Source organism: Toxorhynchites rutilus, chromosome 2 (genome assembly GCF_029784135.1).
Source record: "Toxorhynchites rutilus septentrionalis strain SRP chromosome 2, ASM2978413v1, whole genome shotgun sequence".
NCBI lineage: Eukaryota > Metazoa > Arthropoda > Insecta > Diptera > Culicidae > Toxorhynchites > Toxorhynchites rutilus.
This window is the reverse complement of record NC_073745.1, coordinates 332,865,588-332,884,011: the sequence shown is the minus strand read 5'-3', so window position 1 is coordinate 332,884,011 and position 18,424 is coordinate 332,865,588. Positions and strand designations below refer to the sequence as shown.

Sequence of the window (18,424 nt, the reverse complement as noted above, 5' to 3'; positions counted from 1 at the left end):
AGTTTTTTCACTACTAAAAGTGGGGTTTTTGAACAATTAATAGAACTCCATTTAGAAGCAATTGTATCTAACAATTACAGTCCTACGTCAGACTTGAATCTGCGCCCCTCGGTGCAGATCCTTCTATTTTTTCATTTGTTTCAGTGTTTCAAAACAGCTTTGAATAGTCGATAATAAAATTACAACCGGCTGATCTCGCCAAATACAGAAGCAGAAGATTCGATCCAGATCCTCAATTACTGATTTTGCTTTACAAGATACACCCGCATGAGCTGCTGGCTCTCATGAATCACTAAGATGTGGGAACAGGCCGTAAAATCTGTTAGTGGAACGCCGAAAAAGACCAAATGTATCATCTAGGCTAAGACCACTTGATCCCGTGTTTAATACTCAAAAAGAGGGAGAGTTTGTACGGAATTTGTTTGATTGGAGAAAGGCTGTATGAAATGCGGCCGAAAAAAAACCCGATTACATCACATATTCAACAAGCTAAGCAACTTTCTGAAATGCAATCTCAAATTGTCATTCCGGGAGCCTTCTGCTACCTATGCAGCTTGATCCAGGGGGTTAAGTAAACTATTAGTGTCTACATTTTTCGATTCACTGGAAGAAGCGCTAAGCGGACGCCTGAATACCGAACTCAAGCTGACGGAAACCGCTGCAAATTAGACGCACGTAAATCTGTCGCTCGACCAGAGCGTAAATGCAGATTGTTTGCAAATTAAATTAACCAGTCTTGTTCCTGCCAGCGAGTGGTCAACATCACTTTGGAGGGACCATTCGTCGTTTGCAATTTTTCTTCGCATGCAGATGCACAATGCTTTAAAGACATGAGTAACACGTGGAAGCAGTTTTGCATGCCATGCATCGGTTTACATGATAGTCGAAATAGTCAATGTAGTGGCTCGTTATCTCCATCAACAGAAAATACTTGAAGTTGTCGGTCAATATGACATTGCAAAGTTTATGAAACCAGCATTCAATAAAGCGTTACCACAGAGATTGCCGATGGGTTCGAAAGAACAGGAAGTTTTTTTGAGAATTTTCTGAAAAAGGCCTGGTCTAGATAACCCACCACCAACACGAATGAACAGTCAGAAGTGCAACAAAGTACTTCAGAATCATTTACGGCTGTTTTTGCATCAAAAACAATGTGATAATTGGGTAATTTGGCATCAATTGGTAAAATCTGGAAGGTCATGGCATGGTTTAATTAATAGGGGCTTCAGATTCTGGACTGGTCAGCTCGTTTACCAACTCAAAATCCTATCAGGAACATATGAGGAGTGATCGGACAAATGGGAGATGCAGCATACCTACAGTATGAGTGTATTGAAGAGCTTAAACGATCAGTATCCTCTGCGTAGAACGAGATATCCACTATAACACGGCGCAGCTTGCTCGTAACCCCCCCGAACGGGTTTTTGAACTAATTGAGAACTAAAGATGACCTACGAATTAGAAATTTATCGTAATTCATGTTAAATTGGCTTTACTTCTGTAAAGGAGTGAGAGTTATTCCATCTGGTTCTATAGTTATGAAACACTGGAGTTTCAGTTTTTTTAATGTTTCGCGCTTGAACACAACAATAAAGTTGAAATGGCCAGGCTCATAAATGAAGATAGTTATTGTACTCTACACTATATACTTCAATTCAACCGACTTCTGACATATCTATGGAAACTCAGAAAAAATGAGTGGTTCTATAGTTGTGAAACGCAGTGTACTAACCTCGAGCCAACCGCGAGTAATCGGTTACATATTACTAATATAGATGGTATTAAAAATTGTCAAAATATGGAACTCCCGGCCCCGTCGGGCTAACGCCATATGAGCCTTGCTAAAAATACGTATATTTTGGAACAAAAAAAACTATTTGCCAGCATTGTTCTGAACAGAACTGAAAACGAATCAATTTCATGATATATCACTATCATTGAACATTTAAATGGTTTTAAATTTTAAATTAACTTGACCACTGGTTGAATTTTTTTTGTTATGTTTTATCGATACTCTACCGCTATGTTGAAATATTTTGAAGTAACTTTTTTATTATTTAATTGAAACTTCACTTTCCTGACGGGTCATTCACACTATATGTACAGCCATTCCATGCCAAACCAATATAGTGTTTCTCAGATTGTCGTCAAAAGTGATAGTTTTGTTCTTTATCGCAAATTATTAGAGTCGTATTTTTTATTTTTTTATTAGGGTGACCATTTCCATTTTAGGGTGGTCCGAAAAATAATTTTTTTCGCATTTTTTCCAAAAATGACTTTGTTAAAAACAATTTAACTTTTGAACCACTGTACCAATTCAGATGTACCATATTGTAATTAAAAGCCAATTAGCTGGACTTTTTTGGAAAAATACTACAGTCGCAGAAAATTTGAATTATGTTTTCGTTATTATTGATTGTATTTGTTTTTTATAGTTTTCATGGTCTCGGGACCAAAGGACCAAAATTTTTTATATTTTTTCCTGAAAGCTGAGGTTTTTTCACATAATACATTCGAATACCAGAGAGGTGTTATTTTTCGTTTTTAAGTTATGACTTTTCTAAGTTAACATGTTTTCAGTTTTCGTTCAGTATTTCTATGCGACTAGACTGGATGTATGTGACTTTAATCCAATTAATTGGCAAGTGCGTTATTTTTTCAAGAAAGGCTAGCTAGTAGGCTTTAATTTGATATATCCATCATCTGAATCGGTCCAGTAGTTCAAAAGTAATAATTTTTTGAAAAAAGTCATTTTTGGGAAAAAAGGGAAAACATGATTTTTTCAACCATCGGGAAACTTCGAAAAATCATTACTCAAAAACGGAAAAAACGCCTCCCTGGTTTTTAGATATGTTATTTGAAAAATCCTCAGCTTCCCATAAAGAAATATAAAAAAATATAGCGCCCTTGGTCCCGAGACCATGAAAACTATAAAAACAAATACAATCAATAGTGACAAAACCAAAACCTGAAACTTTTGCATGCATAGAATTTTTACAAGAATGACTAGCTTATAAGCTTCATTTTAATATGTCAACCGTCTAAATCGGTTCAGTAGTTCACAAGTTATGAATGTTTGAAAAATGTCATTTTCGGAAAATATATTTTGGATCACCCTAATGAAAATGTGCACCCTAAAAAATAAAAAAATAAAAAAATACGGGTCTAATAGTTTGCGATAAAGAACGAAACTACCACTTTTGGCGAAAATCTGAGAACTACTAAATCAGTTTGACATGGAATAGGTATAGGTTTTTTGGCGATTTTAGATCGGACAATTCCATCCTCGAGTTTTGCTCTTGTCAACACATTCGGCGATCCACTTTTATTTATATATAGATGAGTTATTTCTGCAGGTAAGTAATAGTGATAAATGCTTACATGTATAGCGTTTCTACTTTTTGTTACAGGTTTGCGGTGTGACCTACAATCTCATCAGATATGCGGCCAACACTAAAAGTTGTAATTGTAGGTTAAAAATTCAGTAAGTAATCATATTAAAGCTACTGCAAAAACAAACCTTCGATATTTGTTCCTTCTCCGTTTACTGCATGGGTGGAATACTACTACAAATAGTAATAATACTATTCCGAAATATTACCACTAAATAAAATACAGATTTGAAACAACGCTTTAACTTGAACTTTCGCTTTCTCTAAATGTTCCAATTCACATGTCCAAACATGAAAACCAAACCAATGAGTGCACCCGTGGCTGAGTGGTTAGCGTCGCACATTATTATGCCGGGTGCTCGGGTTCGATTCCCGTTCCGGCCGGGGGATTGTTCGGCACTGTGGTCACGCGTATTCTAGAGCTTGCCCCTCGGAATACATTCAAGGCGTGTTATTTGGCTTAAGAAAGCTCATCTAAATATTTATAAATGACGCTAGTTAAGGGGGTATTCTAGTGTAGAGACACATAAAACAAAGGATATTTTTACTATCCATTATATCATTATTTGTTCATCTATCTTTTAACAATAAAACAAAAATTGAACGGAGAAAAAATATTCATAACGAGAATAGTTAAGAGCTGATGAAGAGATGGGGTTCAAAAAAAAATTTGTGCCATGGTGTACACGATTCCAGCCCTTCTGGTAATCTGAAGCAAAAAAATCGAACAGATTCTGAATCAGTAAAGATGCCGCTATCGCATGAACCTCGGACAAGCCAAAAATCTGTTTTTTTGACAAAATGGCGACCGTTTGAAAAACAAAATGCGATTTCAAATGTATTTTCTGACATATCCCGTTTTTTTTTAAATAGTAAAATTAGAAAAAAATATCATTTTTAGAGGTTCATGCAGATTATATTCATATAAATTCGACATGAATTGGTTCAATAGAACTTGAAATATCCTGTACGCCAGTTTGAAAAAAAACTAGTTTCGAGAAAAACGCGATTGAAGTTCATTGTTATGGTCGTACCAGGTTAGATACGGCATCACTATAATGACTCTAACTTGGTAAATTAAAAGATTTTCGATAAGTCCTTTCTAGGGTATATTCTTCAATGCCTAAACTACAGAACTATGAAGGAACAAATTTTTGATTTTTTCCACATTTCTAGACTAGAATACTGACTTAATGCATACGTTGAGACGGCAAATGTTCCACATGGAACTTTAACGCCATTCAAGAAGAAGAAGAACATGAAAACCAAACGTCATTTTTTTTCGTGTGCCGTCCACTCTTTATTTGTTCAACAACTCATGGAACAACTGCACAGACGCAATTTAAGCCTGCAATATATCTTTTTTACACTTTTACATTTACACTCTGCCATACCGACACGAACCCTTCATTAGATGTAATAGAATTAATCTGTTTAATAATGGTCGAACAATAGTATTGAGTGCTCAATGAGACAATATGCTTAACTATACGTTGTATAAAAGCTTATTTAGACCAAATTGAAACTTTTATTCAACCATCGATGTTTACTTGGATAATATGCCACAGAAACGATTTGAAAAAAGTTTATTCAACTGCAAAGCAGCTTTTGTACAACACATGACGGACTACCAAAATGAGCATTTGCTGCCAGTGTTTTTAGCTCAAGTTCGACTGCTTGACATTACATTTTAAAGTGTTCCAACGGAGAAAATGGTTTGAAGGAGGATCATCAATGCAAAAGTCGTTGGGAAGTTGAAATCCGAGGCGCCAAAGCACATTTAATCTTAGTAGACTAAAATATTCAGAGAGAGGTTTTTTCATCCCCTTGGAAAATTCTTTAAAAAAATTCCGTGCAAGTGAAGGTGAATTCAATGTTTTCGCGTTATTCGTAATTAAAGCACATTTCGTGAATATGTGATACTTAATAGTTCTAAATGTAAATAAATAGAAACGTTATTCGCAGCTCTAAATAGACTGCTTTTACTTGGGGTAGAAAACATTCCCCCATTTGAAGAACATCCTCTTTTCAGCCGTCTCACAAGTGGAGTCTCACTAGTCCCGTCATCATCGTCGTCGTCATCCTCGCCGCAATCGTCTTCTCCTTGCAGCACCAGCAGGAAAGGGCTCCGCTTGAGTTTCGTTTCGGGGAGAGCAGCGCGCACTACTGTCCAGAGCAAGGCGGCATCATGCCGTCATCAGTAGTGGCAGCCAGTAGGTAGAGCGCGCGTCGTGTTCCGTCGTCGTAATACACACAACACAGCTCGGCAACAGCAGCGTGGCCCCTCACGTTGTATACACGCCGATGCGGGATTTGTGATTGTGTATACATAAGCAGTAGCACGACGGCAACAACAACAACAAAAAAAAGTAAAAAAATAAACGCCGATTTTCGCACTGAGACCTCCGAGAGACTTGACGACTGTTGATTCTTTTTAGCGTACTGCCTGCCAGTAATCGCACAGTTTTCCTTCGGCCGTTCGTGAGGTACAATCTCGCTCTCGCTCTCCGTATCGTCGTCTCGTCGTGTCATCTGAATTTGTGGTTGGCGCGCGACCCTTTTTTCACCGAGTTCTGAACTTTACGAGATTCCTTGGTGCAAGTTCTGCAGTTCTCAAGTACCGCTGGGACGGTCCTGTTCGATGTGTGTAGACGGTGAGGACGACTTAATGGTCCCAACTGCTGATCCTAAGTGTTGGCTTCAGTGTTCCCGAGAGGGCGTTCTTATCAAGACCGAATTTTCCTTCGATGAGGCAAGCGAATGCTGCGAACGAAAAACTATATGTGGTGAAAGTCTGGATTTTTGCGATCGTTCTTTTCCCTCGCTTGGGGCCGTGGTGTTTCGTGTGGAGATTTTCGCGTTAATGATTGAAGATTAATTTAGCCCTCATCCATTCCGCGGGTGACGAGAGAGCGCGAAGAAATTAAAACCGGGAGGATATAGATCGCGTGTGGTTCGCGTTTTTTTTTCGTCTGTTATTTGATGTGTTGTGCTCCATCTGCAGCACTTGGCGGAAAAACGGCGTTCAACTGACGGAGGGTGTCGGTTACGAACCGTTTGTGTGATCATGGTTTATTATCAGAGTGAAGAATACGACAAAGAGCATTAGTGACAAATAAGTGATGTGAAGAATGTGAGATCTTGGAATCGGGCCAAAAATAACCACATATTGTCGAAAAATGTGCACTTCTTGTTTACATGCTGAATGAAGGTATTTGCTTCTATGTAGAGTATACACAATGTTGAACAAAATATCCTGTCAATAAAAGAGTTTATTTTCGTTGTTGCTTTTAGCAAGGTGTAGGATTTGTGGGTATAGGTCTTTGGTTGTACTTCAACAATACACTAGACAAACTTTTGAAATAGAATCTTCAAAATATGGTTGTTGTTCTGAAATCCCTTTCCAATATGAGTTTATCTTTTCCAACAGATGATAATATGTTTCATTTGCTTAATTGTAGTAAAATAACTATCTGAATGAGTATTCAACCGATTATTTTTATCGAGATCATTATGAATCAGCTCTATCGTTCAGTGAGGGTTACAGGAGGGGGTTATTTTTCTGTTGTATGCTGGCCCATATTTGAATATAAAATCGCATTGTGAACTGATTGCACCCATAAGCAATAATAAAATGCACATATTGTCGTCAGTTAGTCATATTGTAAGCCCTTTTGTTGTTTTGCCAATTTTGCGTTTTTTGACTCGTATGAGTTATGAAATTTCGTGTGCTGTTGATCAATTTTTTTATGCTGGGACGATTGTTTCTATTATTTGTTGAGAGTTGTTACAAAAGAAAATTTCAATGCTTGTGTACAAACGAAGACGAAAATTGGTATATGTGAGGCAAAAGCTTATGAGATATATAAACGTTGGATCTGCAGTTGGTCATGCGTTCTAGACGCCGATAATGACAATAACGTGAAAGAAGTGAAGAAAATTGTTTTCAATAATCAGTGAATAACTAAAGGGTGTGTCACATCAAATTGCATCACGGAAAAAACGCTGTAGAAATTCGCCCAGTAGACCGATCCTTTTGAAAATTTTAGACAGTAAAATAAAAACTATTAAACAACTTTTGGCATTTTCTTTTTATTCATACTTCGAGCCCAAGCCCGTATGCTCGCACCTTCCTCTTTACCCCGTCCATAAGGTTCTGTACAACGTCAGGTTGTAGTTTTTTTTGAACAGAAATCCATTTTCTCTTGAAGTCCGCCTCCGATTTGACAACTTTTGGGTTCTTCCGGAGGGCCTGCTTCATAATCGCCCAATATTTCTCTATTGGGCGAAGCTCCGGCGCGTTGGGTGGGTTCATTTCCTTTGGCACGAAGGTGACCCCGTTGGCTTCGTACCACTCCAACACGTCCTTTGAATAGTGGCACGAAGCGAGATCCGGCCAGAAGATGGTCGGGCCCTCGTGCTGCTTCAATAGTGGTAGTAAGCGCTTCTGTATGCACTCCTTAAGGTAAACCTGCCCGTTTACCGTGCCGGTCATCACGAAGGGGGCGCTCCGCTTTCCGCAAGAGCAGATCGCTTGCCACACCATGTACTTTTTGGCAAACTTGGATAGTTTCTGCTTGCGAATCTCCTCCGGAACGCTGAATTTGTCCTCTGCGGAGAAGAACAACAGGCCCGGCAGCTTACGAAAGTCCGCTTTGACGTAGGTTTCGTCGTCCATTACCAGGCAATGCGGCTTCGTCAGCATTTCGGTGTACAGCTTCCGGGCTCGCGTCTTCCCCACCATGTTTTGCCTTTCGTCGCGGTTAGAAGCCTTCTGAACCTTGTATGTACGCAGGCCCTCCAAATTCAAATTCAGCTTATTGGCGACATCCCGGACCGAACTTCTCGGATCACGTCTAAACTGCTTAACTACGCGCTTGGGATCTTTTTCACTGACGGAGCATCCATTTTTGCCGTTCTTCACCTTCCGGTCGATGGTTAGGTTCTCGAAGTATCGTTTTAGTACTCTGCTGACCGTGGATTGGACGATTCCCAGCATCTTACCGATGTCCCGATGTGACAACTCCGGATTCTCGAAATGAGTGCACAGGATTAATTCACGACGCTCTTTTTCGTTCGACGACATTTTTCCAAATTTACGAAAAATTGACAGTGAAGCATGGCCAACATGATCTATACACTCTTATCTGATTATAAACGAAAGCTGAAGATATAATTCCTAAAAATTAAATTGCTACAGCGTTTTTTTCCGCGATGCGATTTGATGTGACACACCCTTTATCAGGGCATTTGCTCATTTTGTCAGTATTTAGATTCAATTCTACAAATCCAAATACCAAACACGAATGTTATTTGGATCATTTGTAGCAATATCTCAATCATTTTTGTTATTACATGTTTGGTCCAAAACTGATGAACTTCGATAAATAATAAAGAAAAATGACGATTGTTCTGGAGTTTATGAACAAAAATTCATTATTATTTTTATCAGTGAGGTAATATAAGTTTATGGTTGAAATGAAGCTCAATTTCAATAATCGGTAATTCGTGAAGAACCGAGACTGAAAAAAGCGGGAAATCGTTTTGGGAGTTACGGATTCGATTCCTCTTCTTGCCGGATTATTTCGTCAAAGAAGTTCCTCCGATTTGTGCAGGAACAGACGTTTTCTCGAATTTGCTGCTAAGAATTACGTATTGTATAACACTTTTTTACTGAGTACTAATTTAAAATTACGCAAACTCGTCTAGGAATATTGCTGAACAGAACGTTGAGTTTTTTCCCGTTTTTCACAACAGGCTCGTATGCTTACATAGCACCGTATTCTCACGATCTGGCATCTTTATATTCTATGACATCTTTCTATTCTTGAAAGTGGAAAGAAGAATGATTCAGTGTTCAGATGGTTTCGGATAGTTCGTGTTTACAAATTACATCACTTACCTCAGTGAATCCTGATGCTTATCTCTCCCTAATTTACAACTGTCCCTCCCAAGATAATCGCAAGGGAACCACGCTATCTGGCCGCGAATATCATACTAACATTCCTTCCTTCGTCGTTATTGGCTATTTAAAGTTTGAATCACCTACACTTGCACAATGAGAAAAGTTTGCTACCCTCAAGCGTCATTTAGTGTGTTCTTTGTTGATTTAGGTCAATTGATTCGTTGATTTAGGTCAATTACGGAGAGCAACTAGTTCAAGCTCAAGTTCGAAATTGGAGTGAAGAATGAGGGATGACACAATGAATTAGGCTTTAGGACGAAGTTCCTTAATGAACGACATTTGAAAAAAATCGACTACAGTATAATTTTCGTTATTTCCGAATCAAGTTTTGTATTTTAATTCTGAGTCAATATGGGAGATGTGTAAAAGCTTTCTCTTGTTCAAGTTGACAACATTTATCACAGCATAAAAAATCATTACTTTTATATTTCAAATTCTACATCAAAACTGTCTTCGCACGACTTTTAGAACTGATCAACCCCAACATTTTTCGATGCAGAACACTATCTCAATCCTACTCAAAGTTATTGAGGGTTTCTTACCCGAAAAATCATGATTTCGATTTTAATTTACTCAAACACGAATAATAACATAGTTTTGAAATCACACATAATGTAGAGTGAACTATGTTCTTTCAAATGCCGCCAATAAACTTTGGTTATGTTTGCCCCAGAAAGAATGACAAACAATTGCAGAGAGCGTATTTTTTGTGAAAAATATCAATAACTATGAGTGAAGTTGTGATATTGACAAGTTCTGCATCACAAAATATTTGTATTAGTAAGCTCTAAAAGTCTGTCGAAGACAGTTTGTATGTAGAAATTGAAATATGAAAGTTAGAGCAAAAAAACAGTTTTTTTCATGGTGACCCTAACGCAAGAGATAGGAAAAAACTTTGTTCTACAAGGATGTTTTAAATAACTGGGACTACAATATTGTCGAACTATGTTTACCTCTATATACAGGTCGAACTGGATTATCCGGAGATTCGATTATCCGGTATTCAATTATCCGGAATTTGAGACTCGATTATCCGGAGTATTTTATTTTTGATTTTCGGAAATTTGGAATAATTTGTATAATAATTCTATATTGAATAGCTAATATGGGTATCAAAAGGAAGGGCTTGATTAGTAGACTGCAGTTATTTATGAAAAATAGAAATCCAACATGGCGGCCGCTACAAAATGGCGAATTACATATTTTCTCAGAACCCCATCCATATGGGTATCTAATGAAAGGGCTTGACTAGTAGAATACAGTTATTTATGAAAAATGCACATCTAAGATGGCGGCCACTACAAAATGGCGTATTACCTATTTCCTCAGAACCCCATCAATATGGGTATCAAATGAAAAGGCATGACTAGTAGAACAAAGTTATTCATGAAAAATGCCCAAAAATGTATCAAAAGAAAGTTCTCGACTAGTAGAATATAGCAAAAAATGATAAATTCAATTTCAAGATGGCCGCAGTCCCCAAACAACTAATTACTTTTTGAATGGTTTCATTCAGCTTGACCTGTTTGTATGTATGTTTGAATGTTTTTTGGGTTGTCCCACATTAATTGACCCCGTTCCTGTTGAATGATTGATCTAAAATTTGGAACATACATTTAATTCTACTGTCATTATAAAACTGCGTATTCCATGAGCTTGAAAAATTCAATTTGGCCGCCGTAAAAAATTGCTGAATGGCTTGATTTGGAGAATACACTACACTATGAACAACATAAATTCGAAAAGGTCGCCGCCACAAAATAGTCGACTATGTATTTTTTGCAATCCCCTCAATATTGGTATCAAATGAAATGATTTGACTAATACAGACTCGATTATATGTGATTCGGTTATATACAATTTTGGACTCGATTATATTCAGTTTAGAAATTTTTTTTTTTTAATTTCAAATATGGCTTATTTCATGAAGAAATGAAACCTTTCAACGTTAAGGTGAAGTTTAAGTGGCTATTACATGTACAGTGGTGTAAAAACCGCGATTTTTGAAGATTTTGCTTGAATTTTCACCAGGAATTGTTTATATCGATATTGCAGCCAAATTGAGAAAGATAGAAGTTGTGCGTCAAAGAACAAATTGTGGAGCGGTTAAAGAACTTTATTTTAATTGATAGAAACAATCTAGTTTAATATAAATTTTTAGGATAAAATTAATAATTACACATTAAAAATTATTAACTTTTAAGTGTTTCACTTCCAAAATGTTATTAAAATTCACTAATTTAGTTGTTCCACTACCATATCCTGTACTAAATTTTCTCATGTTTCAAATGAAAGCATCATAATCGTCTTCCGTAGCGTACTTTTTAATGTAGAGCCAGTTTGAAGCAACCGAGTCCGAAACAAAAAAAAAGTTCTGTAACTCTGTCATTGTTGAAATTCGAACGTATGCGTAGGAGTATTTTTTTCATCAAATATGATCGTCTATCACCTCCTGAGAGAATCTGGATAAATTAATTTTTTTCATGTGAGAAAGGTGTTTTCTGACTTTAAGAGGATGAATCAAAAATCATATTCCTCTTTTTTTTTTTTTTTCAAAAAACGAAAAATACATGCAAATAAACAAATAAAGAAAAAAGATTGTTTTGACTCGATTATCCGTAGAATTCGATTATCCGGAGTGAAAAAAAAATCAATACTGCGGATAATCGAGTCCGACCTGTATAAAGATAAGAAAGTTCGATTTTTTATTTCATCGACAATTATGGTCACCCTATTTTTGATAACATATAAATGAGCGCTCTATTATGTGTAACAACTTTTTTGAAGACTGTTTTTGTCTAGAGAGTAACTGTCGAGCTCTAAATGCTGATTTCCATTTAAATGCATCTCCTGGACCATTGTGCAATGGTAACACTGCATTCCCCACTTCGGGACGATAATATTCAGTTACTCGTTCAGTCTGATCGGATGGTTTTTAGTGTAAGAATGTACAATTTACAAGAACGTGTATTTTTAGTGAAATCGTATTACTCGAGCATCCGAAGCCTTAATGAAACTCTGTCCTCTTATGGTAAGAATCTCAACATTTATCGTCGTCGATTACTTCCTCTGGGGGTACATGAAGGACCGTTGTTAATAATGTTAATAATCCCCAAAATTCGGAGGAACTTAGAGCAGAAATAACTGGGATTTTCAACAGCATCGAAGCATGAAGAATTTTGTTCGCCGTTTCTAAAAATAACGATGTTTAAAACATATTAATGACAAAATTGATAAATATTCCTTGCGAATACACCAAAAAACTCGTAGATAAGGCCAAAAGCAGCTAAAGATAGTTGCAATGAACGAGGGATATCATAATAATGATGGAATTCGGAAATTGGCCAAAGCCTTCGAAATCGAGTAGAGATTTCAACCAGCGTACGATTCAATTTTTTTTTGAGTCAATTTTCATACATTAACACATACATTCGTCATTTTTAGAGAAATAAAAACCATTACTCTGAAAACAGATAGCAAACCTTTTAACTCTCATACGACACTATGATTTTATCTAAATAGAAAGTTCCGAAAGCTTATTTTTAATTTTTAAAAGAAGGGAAAAGAGATCTGCATGGTGGAGTACGATTACGGGTTTGAGTCACTGTATATTTTTTCGTCAATGTAACAAATTATCCTAAAACTGCCTTTCGATTTGCGCTGCGATCAAGTCTATTGGGATTTGCTATTGTATTAGTTGGCAAAAATTTGTGTTAGTTCACAATTTTTTGCAAAATGCAGAAGAATTTTTATTTCTACCCGACATATTTGCCCCCTACATCAAGATAAAAATTTGTTCGTAAAATATCAAAAACTTAAGAGTTAAAGCTTTAGAATCTTGTACATCCACTATTTATGCGTTCATTCTATTTACAAAAAAATGTATTTTATTTGTAACCCAATATAAATACACTCGACAAAAAAATAGAGGAACAGAGTGCCAAGTCGGAAATTTTGAGTGATTTTTGGCACACTGTAACGTCGTGAAAAATCAACGCATATCGATGGGATGTGCAGCATTTTGAAGCTATAACTTTCAGGTATTAGAATATTCTACGTATATATTTTTATCTTGGTGTGTGTAGGTGTAGTCGGCAACAATATCGGATAGAAATGAAAAATAGTTTTTTCTTTGTATTTTCAAGAATATTCTGAACAAACACAATTTTTTGCTAACCAACTCAATAGCAAATCCAATGAACCTTATCAACCAGCTTTTATTTGGTTCTAAGAACGTTTCTGTAGGACCTTTCTACACAGAGATATTGCAGTTTAAATGAAAAATTACCTCTCGACTTTGATGATGAATAATTCAATAAACAACCATCGCACCGCAAATCGAAAGAAAGTTTTAAAAACTCCAATAAATTTTGCACAAGAATTATTTGTTACTTTGACGAAAAAAAAATTATTTATATGAAACGTTCACGGATGTTTAGGGAATACACTAGGCTAAAAATTTACCTGCAAACATTGGAACTTACTGCGATATTTGCAGAACTACAGTAGATTTTGTAAAGCACTATAAAAATCCTGTTTTTGGCACTTTTTTGAAATCGATGCAAAAAATTTAAATAATTTTCTTTTCGTCAAAGTAGCACATCATCTCTATGCAAAAATTTTTGGAGTTTTCAGAACTGCTTTCCGATTTACGATGCGATATTTGTTTATTGAATTATTCTTTATCAAAGGCGTAAGAGTAATTTTTCATTCAAGCTGAATTATCTCTGTTTGGGAAGGTCCTATAGGAACGTTCTTGGAACCAAATAAAAGCTGGTAAGGTTAATTGAATTTGCTGTTGAGTTGGTTAGCAAAAAATTGTGTTAGTCCAGAATATTCTTGAAAAAAACAAAGAAAAATCCACTTTTCATTTCTTCCCGATATTGTTGCCGACTTCACCTACACACACCAAGATAAAAAATGGCTACGTGAAATATTCTAATACCTGAAAGTTATAGCTTCAAAATGATGTGCATCCCATCGATATGCGTTGATTTTTCACGAAGTTACAGCATGCCAAAAGACACTCAAAATTTTCGACTTCTCACTCTGTTCCTCTAATTTTTTTTTCGAGTGTAGATCAATAAACCGACTTACAAACTCAAGAGCCCAATTGTACAAAATTGGTTATAACATAATAATATTAGGCTGTCAAAAAAGTCCTGCGGTATTTTTTTTTTAATTTTCATTTGTTCATAAAATTAGTTACAATCATCTGTTTTAAGTCAAATATGCGCCGTTTTGTTCGATGACTTGTTCCCAATGAGATGCCAACTTCATAATACCCCTGTTATAGAAGCTCGCTTCCTTATTGGCAAAAAACTCGGATAGCCAATTTTCACAGGCCTCTTTTGTGGCTAACTTCTGACTACCTAGCTCGTTTGCCATGGACAAAAACAGGTGGTAGTCACTTGGTTCAAGGTCCGGACTATACGGCGGATGCAAAAGAACCTCCCATCTGTATCGGGTTCATAAACTGCACAAATTTTATTGGCAGCTTGAGATGCATTTTTGCCTTTGTCATAGTAGTACTGTAAAATATGTCGGATTTTCTCTTTATTTTGCTCCATATTTGCGACACTATAACTCACGAACGACTTAACCAAACAAAACACTGTCAAGGACTATATTATAGCGCGCAAAAATACCTTTCCAACAAGCTATAGTATGACTCGATACAATGAATACAACTAGAACTACGCGCTTACAACGACACCTCGCGGAAATACCGCAGGACTCTTTTGACAGCCTAATATAAAAAATTATAGTTGTAGAACTAACGATAAATAAACAATACAATGATAATGCCTTTTAGCTGCAGCAGCTGTTCACAAAACATTACATCGAGACAATTGCAAAATATCGTAAGCGGTACGAATTCAGAACTGTTAAATTGAAAGCTTGCCTCAATCTATTAGCTCTTTCGCTACGAGCGTCGTCTAGAGACGACATCAGAGTGATACTGGACATCGATCACACCAGCGCGATATGCATACTTTTCGGCGCAATGCTCCGTTCAGTGGTAGCTCTCCGAGGGAGTACACTGCCGTAGAGAAAGGGTTAAGAATTGCAACTGCTAAGGACAGGGAAGGAAAGACATTCACTCAAGAGAGATGAAGAGAACTCTACGATTTCCCATACATATTTCGGGGATTTAGGAAATGTGTCAGTAGGGAAGGTAAGCCATAAGATACATGCACGCTACTCGCTGAGTTTTCCGATGTTGAAATGATATCTTCTTAATCCTAAATTAACGAGTCTTATCAGCCAGAGAGGAAATGAATTTTCACAACGAGCGTCTCTTTTAGTTAAATTCTGGCTACCGATAATCAATGATTATTATCTGATTCTATTACTTGCTATTAATTTTCACAATTTTGTGCTTCATTTCTATCGATTTAATGATTCGTCCAATTGACCGATTTCTTCTTGAACACTCTATGGAAAACACTGAACTGTACTATTATACTATTCTTGGAAAGCTTTTACACTTCAATGCCACTTGACCGATTTCCGATCTTTTTACAGCAATTTTACAGGTCTTTAAATGAACTTTCTACAAAAATTTGTAAAATTGCATACTAAATGTCTACTGCAAGACTAAAAGAAAATAATGATTCGTATAACATAGAAAAATGTGATGAACTTCTGAATGAGGTTCGTGATTGAAATTGGATATGTATCCATAGTATATATCTTAAAAGGTATTGGTAATGTGGTTCCTCTCTGTACTTCACTTGGAGAAACACAACTTTCCTACTCTGATACACAATTTCCCGGCTGAGTACATACTATTATACTATGGAACCAACATTCCTAGAGTAACTTTGGCTTGTTAATGTTACTTACGACTTTTTTTTCCAATTCCAATTTCCGCAATACGCATGTACAAATGAATATCAGAAAAACCATTCTTGACGAAAAAATCACCCGACTTGAACGGAAATAGAAACAAAACGATTTTTTCAAAAGTTGTTCATGTGAAGTGCAAGTAAATCCACACCAACCTTCCATTTGAATAATAAAAATTTTAATAAAAAATTCAGTTTTCTAGCAAAATCGGTGATATATGAGGGCAACAAGTTGAGATCCGATAACGACGTAAAAAAATCGATGAAAAACTTTCGAATAATTCTATCATTTCTCTGCAATAATGCAATAATCAGTAAGGCCAATACAGCCCTATGGGCATGTTCTAAAATGATAGGAAGAACATGGGGTCTTAAACCAAAAATGGTAATGTGGGTCTACACTGCCATTGTGCGGCCTAGAATAACCTATGCCTCATTAGTCTGGTGGCCAAAGACCAAGGAGACTGTAGCTACAAAAAAGCTAAACAAACTCCAACGACTAGCATGCATTGTAATTACTGGAGCAATGCGAAGCACACCCTCGAAGGCACTGGAGGCTATCCTTCACTTGCTACCTCTGAACCAACATGTTCATCTAGAGGCTAAGAAAAGCGCTCTAAAGCTTAAACAATGGAAAAAAAATACTAGACGGAGACAAAATTGGTCACTTGAGAATCCTGAATCTCTTACCCGTAGGACCATCCTCAGAGATGAACAGTGATTGGATGGAACCTAGGACTAACTACGACATTCCATACAGTGTAATCGAACCTTCTCGTTCAATATGGGATGAAGGCGGTCCCAGTGTTCGTAATGGTTCAATCATGTTCTACACTGATGGGTCAAAAATGGGAATCAGAACAGGTGCTGGAGTGTATGGTCCCAGAACAAAAATCTCTGTAGCTATGGGAAACTGGCCAACAGTTTTTCAAGCAGAAATAGCTGCGATAATAGAATGCTCAAATGTCTGCCTTAAAAGAAAATATAGACATGCTAACATCTGCATATTCTCAGACAGTCAAGCGGCACTTAAAGCTCTAAATGCTTTTAAATGCTCCTCAAAAATTGTCTGGGAATGCATTCTCCTCTTACGGCAACTAAATCGGATAAGTTCGGTACAACTGTACTGGATTGCTGGCCATTGTGGAATAGAGGGAAACGAGCGAGCAGATGAACTTGCCAGGAACGGCTCAAGCTCACCTTTCACTGGTCCAGAACCATTCTGTGGAATATCTGACTGTGTGTTGAAAGGTGAGCTGAAGAACTGGGAAGACCGGGAAGTGTTAGCCAACTGGTTGGCGGTACAACTTAACCAGCCAAAAAAATTTATCACGCCGAGTATTAAAATTACTCAACAATTGCTGAGTCTTAATAAGAAAGACTTAGGCACAATCACAGGTCTTATAACAGGACACTGTCCGAGTAAATACCATCTCAAAAACATAGGTTTAGTGCAAGATGATATTTCTCGTTTTTGTAATACCGAAAGCGAAACCTCGGAACATTTGCTCTGTAATTGTGGAGCTCTAACTAGACGCAGACTTCAATACTTTGATAAGGCTATTCTGGAGCCCAAGGAAATTTGGTCTGCGTCGCCGATCAGGATTATAAAATTTATCAAACAGAGTATTCCTGATTGGCACCTATCTCGCTATAGCTTTCAGTCTACTTCTTCATCAATAAGCAGTAGGTAAGCTTGAAGCGGAGTACAAAAAAAATGGGATATACCACAATAGTTCAGAATAATGGACGCAGTGGTCCACATCCAACAGGGGGAAAAAAATCATTTCTCTTTTATTTTAGATTCCACAGAATCTTCTGTTCTAGTGTTAATATGGTTAATGATGTGAGGCATAAAATTATTAATTAATTAAGTGCAAAATGAAGTTTTGCATTGTACTAATTGGATATATGAATTAATGGATTAATATTTTCGTACTCCTTGGTAATAACAGATCTAATCGTCGATTGGTATAAGAGTTTTCCAGGTTATACAGGGCATATAGACAATCAAACAAACATGGCGGTGCAAGTAAGGCGTGAAGCGGTGAAAATTCACGCAACCTCGCGCTCAGTTTTATTCCTACGGAGATTTAACAATTTGTCGCGAATAAATCACGCTAATTCAGTGTGTCTCACACGTTCGCTTCCACGAACAGTCATAGTGGCCATCAACATTCTGATATCATAAGCTATCCAATAAGGTAAAAATAAGA

General features: G+C 36.9%; 1 protein-coding gene across 3 annotated transcripts in view; it reads left to right on the top strand.

The window, feature by feature from the left end:
• Positions 1-5,596: 5,596 nt before the first annotated feature.
• LOC129767236 (uncharacterized) overlaps positions 5,597-18,424 on the top strand; it is a 222,847-nt gene continuing 210,019 nt past the window's right edge. Inside the window, exon 1 of one of the 3 annotated variants that reach the window (XM_055767917.1) lies at positions 5,597-6,603. The gene's annotated coding sequence lies outside the window, so the exon portion shown is untranslated. The remainder of the gene's footprint in view (positions 6,604-18,424) is intronic. The other 2 variants (XM_055767916.1, XM_055767919.1) reach the window with 2 other exon arrangements.